Source organism: Budorcas taxicolor, chromosome 25, assembly GCF_023091745.1.
Source record: "Budorcas taxicolor isolate Tak-1 chromosome 25, Takin1.1, whole genome shotgun sequence".
NCBI lineage: Eukaryota > Metazoa > Chordata > Mammalia > Artiodactyla > Bovidae > Budorcas > Budorcas taxicolor.
Window position 1 is genome coordinate 6328859 of NC_068934.1, and position 8450 is coordinate 6337308.

Here is an 8450-nt window from a genome sequence, read left to right on the forward strand (position 1 = left end):
TGAGGTGCTGTGGCCAGCGCAGCAGGTAGGGATTGAAAGTGGTCAATGCACAGTTTGGAAAAAAGAAATTAGAGACAGAATTAAAGTTTCAAAGATGGAACTGGGGGACTCAAGACCTCTCGGATCAAGAGCCCTGTTCTTTGGAGCCAGGTCACTTTTATTTAGTGTCTTGGCATACAGAAAGTATCTGATGTGCTATGATAAAATCAGTCCTGTGTCCCCGGTCATGTCTTGCATTTCTATATTTTGCCTTTATTCTTTTCCCATGGGGTTTTTCTCATGGTTTAGCCAGAGCAACAGGTGGCTGACTATTAACCCCTGCACTCTGGTCTGACCTACGAGCAGCTGGCCTAGAGACCTGAAGCTCAGAATGTCTATCACTGAAGATGAATCCAGTTTCTCCTACTCCCTCCCACCCCCAACCCCCACCCCCACCCCCAACTCCTGCACTGGCTACTGGAACAGCTTGGATGAATCCTGATCCATCAGTGAGCACATGTAATATGTGAGTCCAATTTCAGTACCTAGGTTTTGCTTTCCTCTGTTGTAAGCAACAGTGGTTAAGTTGAAGGGATAAAGGCTCATGCTATTCATGAGGAGGGAGAAGACTGTAAAAAAAATTATGGAGTGCTTATGTAATAATTATCTCTTGTTCAACAACTCCAGAGCCCAGTCCTCAACAGGCAATATCTCATTTTGTGAAAGTCACTCAATCATGTCTGATTCTTTGTGACCCCATGGACTATACAGTCCATGGAATTCTCCAGGCCAGAATACTGGAGAGGGTAGCCTTTCCATTCTCCAGGGGATCTTCCAAACCCAAGGATCGAACCCAGGTCTTCCAAATTGCAGATGGATTATTTACCAGCTGAGCCACCAGGGAAGCCAAAAAAAAATATGGAACGTTTCATGAATTTGTGTGTCATCCTTGTGCAGGGGCCATGACAAACTTCTCTGTATCATTTCAATTTCAGTATATGTGTTGCCAAAGCGAGAGAAAATATCTCGTTGGATCATACAAAAAATCCCATAAACTGTATGTGCATCATTATATTCACTGTGGGGGAACCAAAGTTCTGCCTAAGGTCCTCCCAGCCTTATATCCCCTTCCATCAGAGCAGAAACAATTGCAGCCTCTGAATCCTTAGCTGCTGCTGCTGCTGCTAAGTCGCTTCAGTCATGTCCGACTCTGTGCGACCCCATAGACGGCAGCCCACCAGGCTCCCCTGTCCCTGGGATTCTCTAGGCAAGAATACTGGAGTGGGTTGCCATTTCCTTCTCCAATGCATGAAAGTGAAAAGTGCAAGTGAAGTCACTCAGTCGTGTCCGACTCTTCACGACCCCATGGACTGCAGCCTACCAGGCTCCTCCATCCATGGGATTTTCCAGGCAAGAGTACTGGAGTGGGGTGCCATTGCCTTCAGGGAAACTTTATTTGGCTGCACTTGTTTAGATGCACTGAGAGGGTTAAATTTATGTGTCAACTTCACTGTGAGTTGAGATGCCCAGATCACAGGTCAAAGATTAAGATTAAGGAGAATCTGTAAGGGAACTCCTGGAAGAGATTAGCATTGAAATCAGTAATTGAGTTAAGACATCAGTTCTCACCAATGTGGGTGGGCATCACTTTATCCTCTGGGGGCTTGAATGGAAGAAGGGCAACAGTTCTCCCTCTCTCTCTTCTTGGTCATGAATACTGGAGCTTCTAGCTCCTGAACCTGGAAACTCCAGTACATTCACAAGTGGCTCCCTGGTTCTTAGAACCTTTAGTTTTGACTTAGAGCTACACCATCACTTCCATTGCTTTTCAATGTTACGATTAGGTATGAATTATACCACAGCCTTTTCTAGTTCTCTAGGCAACAGATAGCAGGTGGCGTGGCTATCAGTTCAGTTCACTTCAGTCACTCAGTCATGTCCAAATCTTTGCCACCCCATGGACTTCAGCATGCCAGGCTTCCCTGTCCATCATCAACTCCCAAAGCCTACTCAAACTCATGTCCACAGAGTTGGTAATGTGATTCAACCATCTCATCTTCTGTTATCCCCTTCTCCTCCTGCCTTCAATCTTTCCCAGCATCAAGGTCTTTTCCAAGGAGTCAGTTCTTTGCATCAGGTGGCCAAAGTATTGGAGCTTCCTCTTGAGTATCAGTCCTTCCAATGAACATTCAGGACTGATTTCCTTAGGATTGACTGGTTGGATCTCCTTGCAGTCCAAGGGATTCTCAAGAGTCTCCAACACCACAGTGGGACTATAGAGTCTGTAATCATGTCAGCTTCTTCTGAAACTATGTGTGTGTCTCTGTACCAGGTGAATCTTAAACAACACATGGTTCAACTGCTCAGGGTCACTTAGACGAGTATTTATTTTTTTTAACAGTAGTTAAAAAAATCATATGTAGTTGGCTGAATCTGAGGATGATGAACAGAGGATAGGGAGAGCTGACTGTGAGTTATATGTAATACATAACATATATTTCTTTTACATTTGAACATTCTGATGTCTGGGCAAGCTACCCTTGACTTTTCTAATAGGAGGAGAAACTGGAACTGTAATGGGAATTATCAACCTATTCTGATATGACCAACTACCCAAACTGATATAAATCTAGAATGTGGTATGGAAGTAAAAATCCATGTCAATTTTTTTTTTTTACCATTTTAGCATTTTACTGAAAGGACTTTGAATGTCTGGTCACAATTCAATTATATCTCCTCCTATATCTTTCCTATAATCACTCCTATAACTGATTATATCGATTATAACTCCTCCTCCATGACAGGTATGGAACGGTGAGAAGCAGTCTCAATCTTGTTGGAAGTGTGCAAAACATCTTATAGAACTGAGGACCTCACCTTTGGCAGTGAAGGACACACAAAGGCAAGAAACTGTGACTTATACACTGACTGGTAGAAGCATAAAAATACCCATGCCCAAGGTCATGGCTTGAGTCAGCAGGGAGAACCCTGCAGAGAGCTCTTCATTCCAATAGTTCCTCAGATGCTGTGTTACACTCTGTGTGTATTAATCCACTGAACAGCCTAAGAAATGAGCAAGGAGGTAAGAGTTGCCCCAGGAGACTTACATGGTGGCTCAGATGGCAAAGAATCTACCTATAGTGCAGGAGACTGGGGTTCAAGCCCTAATTGCGAAGGTCCCCTGGAAAAGGCAATGGCTACCCACTCCAGTATTCTTCTTTGGAGAATCCCATGAACAGAAGAGCCTGGCAGGCTACAGTCCATGGGGTCCTAAAGAGCTGGACATGATTGAGTAACTAAGCACACATGCACACACAGAGAGAACAATATATCATGGAGGACAGCAGTTGGTTTTCCATGAGCATCTCTTTACTTATCTTTTAATTAATTTTTATTGAGTAGATTTGCATTACAATGTCATGTTAGTTTCTTGCTTAACAACGAAATAAGTCATATCGATCCGTTTATCCACTCTCGTTTTAGATTTCCTTCCCGTTTAGATCACCAAGAAGATAACTTTCTTCCTGACAGTTTCTTTACAACTATCTTCCCAGGGATAACTGCAACATGTGGGTGGCCAGCATGCATCCAGGTGTCATATCAGATTCTAGAAGCACATGCCCATGACAGTCCAACCCCTCCCAGAGTCTACATTTGCCCGGCAAACCCCACCCCCGAGGATCACTGTTCCTTTTCACATGCACATTGAGCACACGTCTGAAACCATGCTGTTTTCCCTTCACGATGTCCCCATGTTTTAGATTTCAGTTTCCAAGCACACAGAAGAAAGCTTCTGATGGAGCCAGTGCTCTAGGCAGGGACAGTATAGCTGTGTAAAATGGGCACCACGTGATGCCCTCACCACAGGGAGGACAGGGCTGAAGCTAAGCCACGTGGCCCTGGGACATCCGGAGTCTCTCAGAATCTCCAACAGCGGAACCCAAAGCTCGGCAAGTTTCTCTTGCAGGAAAATACCCTGAGGTCTGCAAACCTCCTGAGGGGCAGGATGACGCTCGTGCATTAAACTGGGCAGCCCCGTGGGATGTTGGAGGAGCTTCTCTTTGACAGCCTGGACAGGAGTTTTCCCGCACAGACTGAAGTGCCTGAGCTGGGAGCAGCAGCTCAGGGCAGACAAGGTGGCCTCCACCCGGGAGTCCTTGATCCCACAGAGACCTGAGTCCAGTCAGTCCTGGAGGGTGGCTGCAACTTTCTCCAGCAGAACGTGGAGGCGCTCAGGTCTAAAGTCAGTCATGGTGACCCCACTCAGATCCAGGCCCTTTAGCTGACTGATGTTTGGGCTCTGGGACTGGTGGACTGAGTCTGATTCTGTCAGCCAGAAGTTGGTTATTGACAGGTCGTTCAAGGGGGCACCTGTGGAGAAACCAAATAATTAGTTCTTGGAAACTGGGGTGCTAGGTTGCACACACACGATAGACAAATGGTTTGCACAGAACTAACATTGGTCTGACCATCAATTCAGGATCAATATACTGATTGTCAAGTCTCATTCTAGGCTGAGTACTGTCACCTTCACTGCAGGATTAAGTCACATCACAGAATCTGGAAGGTACACTCTCCTCATCTATCAAGTAGAGTACAACACACCCCACCTCCTTATGAGGATGAATGAAGGTCATGGAATTACTAGAACAGTGAGAGCCAGAGAGAGTCTCCATCGAGTTTGGACATCACTGAATATTAGTGTTGGGAGATGAGATTTAAAAATGATTTCAGCTAAGGCTTCCTTCAGTCGAGGTTGAGCTCTAGATGCCTATATCTCTGGCCAGAGTGGCTCTAGGGAGACATGCATAAGAAACCAATTTACACAAGATCCCACAACATGAAATGTGATGCCAGACCAAAGGGGCTTACATACATCCCCGCATCGTCTTCAACTTTCTGTCACTTTTTATTATCCTTTTCTCTCAGCTTGATTAACATCATCTCCAATATCATGCTTTTCCCACATGTTAATTAACAGGTCCACTGTGGGCACAAACCTGTGGAGCATAGAGCTTCTCTTCAAGGATACTTGGATCTGATGTAGTTTCCTCACTTCAATGTCATTTGTAACTTACCTAATTTTATCATTTCAACATAGACACCTCCACAAACGGAGGGAATTACAAACTCTGGGATGCAAACATCCCAGTCAGTCCTCTGTATCTCCCCAGCAGGGTATCTCACAAGAGCCACGAAACCAGTTCAGCCCCCTACCCCCTACATTAGTGTGGTTATGGGATGCCACACTTTAGGAGAGTGCAAGAAAGGAGAGGGCACTTTTGAAATTCTAGGATTGTGTTCAGTGTTACCCAGCTTGTGGTCCACTCTCACCTGAGCATGTGGTTCAGGCATCCTTCAGGGAGGGAGGGAGACTCCAGATGGAGAACCAGGAGGTGGTCCAGCCTCAGGAACTGAGAGGTAATTTGGACAAAGTGATCCTGCTCCTGCTTCGTGAAGGCAGTCAGGTGGATGGGAGAGAGGCAGTCTTTGCAAATTATTCATCTTTCCCAGAAAAGGAGCAAACGTGGCCAGCATGACAGATGCAAGGGCCGATTCCCACTTACCTGGACACAGTCCAGCTGCACCATGCTCAGGACCTTCACAGTGCAATCCACAGGCATAGCGACAGTCTTCAGCTTCTTGCTGCACAGGTGGATGGAAGATTTACTCTGCTCCACCCACCTGAGGATGTAGGTGAGGAAGTTGTCCAGGGTCACTTTTCTTCAGGCAAAGATCTATAAAAACCTTCAGTGGAGCCAAGTGCTGCTTTGTGGTTGAGCTCTGCTCAGCACTGGTGCCGTTTGTGAGCCTGAGCACCAGACCACATGCTCCAGAAGTTCTAGCCAGTATGTCGTACAACCAGCACCCTCAGTTTGCACCTCCTAAAGAAAGGAGACTAATTGGGATGCATTCAAATCTTCACAGAATAAAAAAAAACCTCACAATTTGACAACAGCCTGCCCATCTCTGATGTAACTTAACATTCCTGATGTCATCTGCTGACTTGCCCCCTACCTCTCTGCCTCACTTTCCTCCATTTCCTTTTGCCCTCTTATCCTTTCTATTTCTCCACTTTAGTAACTGATGCATGACTTTGAGGAGGTAGGGAATGTTCTTTCAGGCTCCTTTTCACTAAAGGCACTCATAGGTTTCCAGAAGGCATTTCCCTTAGCAAGCGAAGGCTTCTTAATTGCCATCTTCAGAACCCTCTCCACCCACTTGCCCTCAACCCAGCTGTCTCCTCTGGGACACCCAATATTTTATCAAAGTGCCTTGATCACACTCACCTGGAATGAACCTTCTGGGCCATCAGGACATCACGTGCTTCCAGCACTGCTTGTAGGGGTCCCATATGAGGCAGGGCAATGAGGCCCCCCTGAGGCAGGCAGACAAAGGGAAAGCCTTGCACCATTGCCTCAGGGTCTCGATGTGTCTCCCATGGAATGCCTCCATGAAGAAGGGTGGGAAGAGCTCCCTGGGCAGATTCTCCAAAGCAGAAAAGGCCAAAGTGTCATTCCTCAGCAGGTCCTTTCCTGCCAGATCCAGGAGTCTGGGTGGGTTCCAGACATTCATCCTGACTCTACAAGAAAAGGAGTCCTGTGGAAACTGCCAAGGAACAAGGCATCCATGTCAGGCCAAGCAGGTGCACACCTAAGACAATCTCCAAACCTTTCAGAAGGACTTACTAGGTCCATGGTCACTGCTCTGGCAGGGGTGGAAGTGCCTCAGTTAGCCCATATGACACTCTGAGCAAAGAGGAAAAAAGACAATCACTAGCCTGTTCAGTTCCATTCATTGCTTTGCATGATGCAGTTTCCAGTAGAAAGTGGGTACCTAGAATCTTGAGAGTTCACTCCAGTCTTTATTTGGGGAAGAGCTGCAAATCATCCTTAGAGCCCTACATTAATGGGCAGATGACAGTCATGTAGACCAGCACAGCCGCTAACCTCAGTTACTCTCAACATGAATGTCATTGCGTTCAAAATATCTTAAATTTCATTACATAAAATTCTAAATGGATGTTTTTCATTAAAACTATCTCCTTAGTAAAGTCATCTAAAATTGATATCACCTAAAGCACAAATGCCTCAGAATAAATGGAGTAGCCATCATGGTCAACAACAGTACTTGGATACAATCTCAAACACGACAGAATGATCTCTGTTTGTTTCCAAGGCAAACCATTCAATATCACAGTAATCCAAATCTATGCCCCAACCAGTAACACTGAAGAAGCTGAAGTTGAACGGTTCTATGAAGACCTACAAGACCTTTTAGAACTAACACCCAAAAAAGATGTCCTTTTCATTATAGGGGACTGGAATGCAAAAGTAGGAAGTCAGGAAACACCTGGAGTAACAGGCAAATTTGGCCTTGGAATGCAGAATGAAGCAGGGCAAAGACTAATAGAGTTTTGCCAAGAAAATGCACTGGTCATAGCAAACACCCTCTTCCAACAACACAAGAGAAGACTCTACACAGGGACATTACCAGATGATCAACACTGAAATCAGATTGATTATATTCTCTGCAGCAAAAGATGGAGAAGCTCTATACAGTCAACAAAAACAAGACCAGGAGCTGACTGTGGCTCAGATCATGAACTCCTTACTACCAAATTCAGATGTAAACTGAAGAGAGTAGAGAAAACCGCTAGACCATTCAGGTATGACCTAAATCAAATCCCTTATGATTATACAGTGGAAGTGAGAAATAGATTTAAGGGCCTGGATCTGATAGATAGAGTGCCTGATAAACTATGGACTGAGGTTCGTGACATTGTACTGGAGACAGGGATCAAGACCATTTCCATGGAAAAGAAATGCAAAAAAAAGCAAAATGGCTGTCTGGGGAAGCCTTACAAATAGCTGTGAAAAGAAGAGAAGTGAAAAGCCAAGGAGAAAAGGAAAGATATAAGCATTTGAATGCAGAGTTCCAAAGAATAGCAAGAAGAGATAAGAAAGCCTTCTTCAGCGATCAATGCAAAGAAATAGAGGAAAAGAACAGAATGGGAAAGACTAGAGATCTCTTCAAGAAAATTAGAGATACCAAGGGAACATTTCATGCAAAGATGGGCTCGATAAAGGACAGAAATGGTCTGGACCTAACAGAAGCAGAAGATATTAAGCAGAGCTTGAAAGAATACACAGAAGAACTGTACAAAAAAGATCTTCACGACCCGGATAATCATGATGGTGTGATCACTCATCTAGAGCCAGACATCCTGGAATGTGAAGTCAAATGGGCCTTAGAAAGCATCACTATGAACAAAACTAGTGGAGGTGATGGAATTCCAGTGGAACTATTTCAGATCCTGAAATGTGATGCTGTGAAAGTGCTGCACTCAATATGCCAGCAAATTTGGAAAACTCAGCAGTGGCCACAGGACTGGAAAAGGACAGTGTTCATTCCATTCCCAAAGAAAGGCAATGCCAAAGAATGCTCAAACTACCTCACAATTGCACTCA

The 8450-nt window shown here is 45.0% G+C and overlaps 1 non-coding gene across 1 annotated transcript; it reads right to left on the bottom strand.

Moving 5' to 3' along the window:
* Nucleotides 1-891: 891 nt before the first annotated feature.
* Nucleotides 892-994, bottom strand: LOC128069286 (U6 spliceosomal RNA). Its single transcript, XR_008201541.1, has one exon. It is a non-coding gene; the product is annotated as a U6 spliceosomal RNA (small nuclear RNA).
* Nucleotides 995-8450: the final 7456 nt, after the last annotated feature.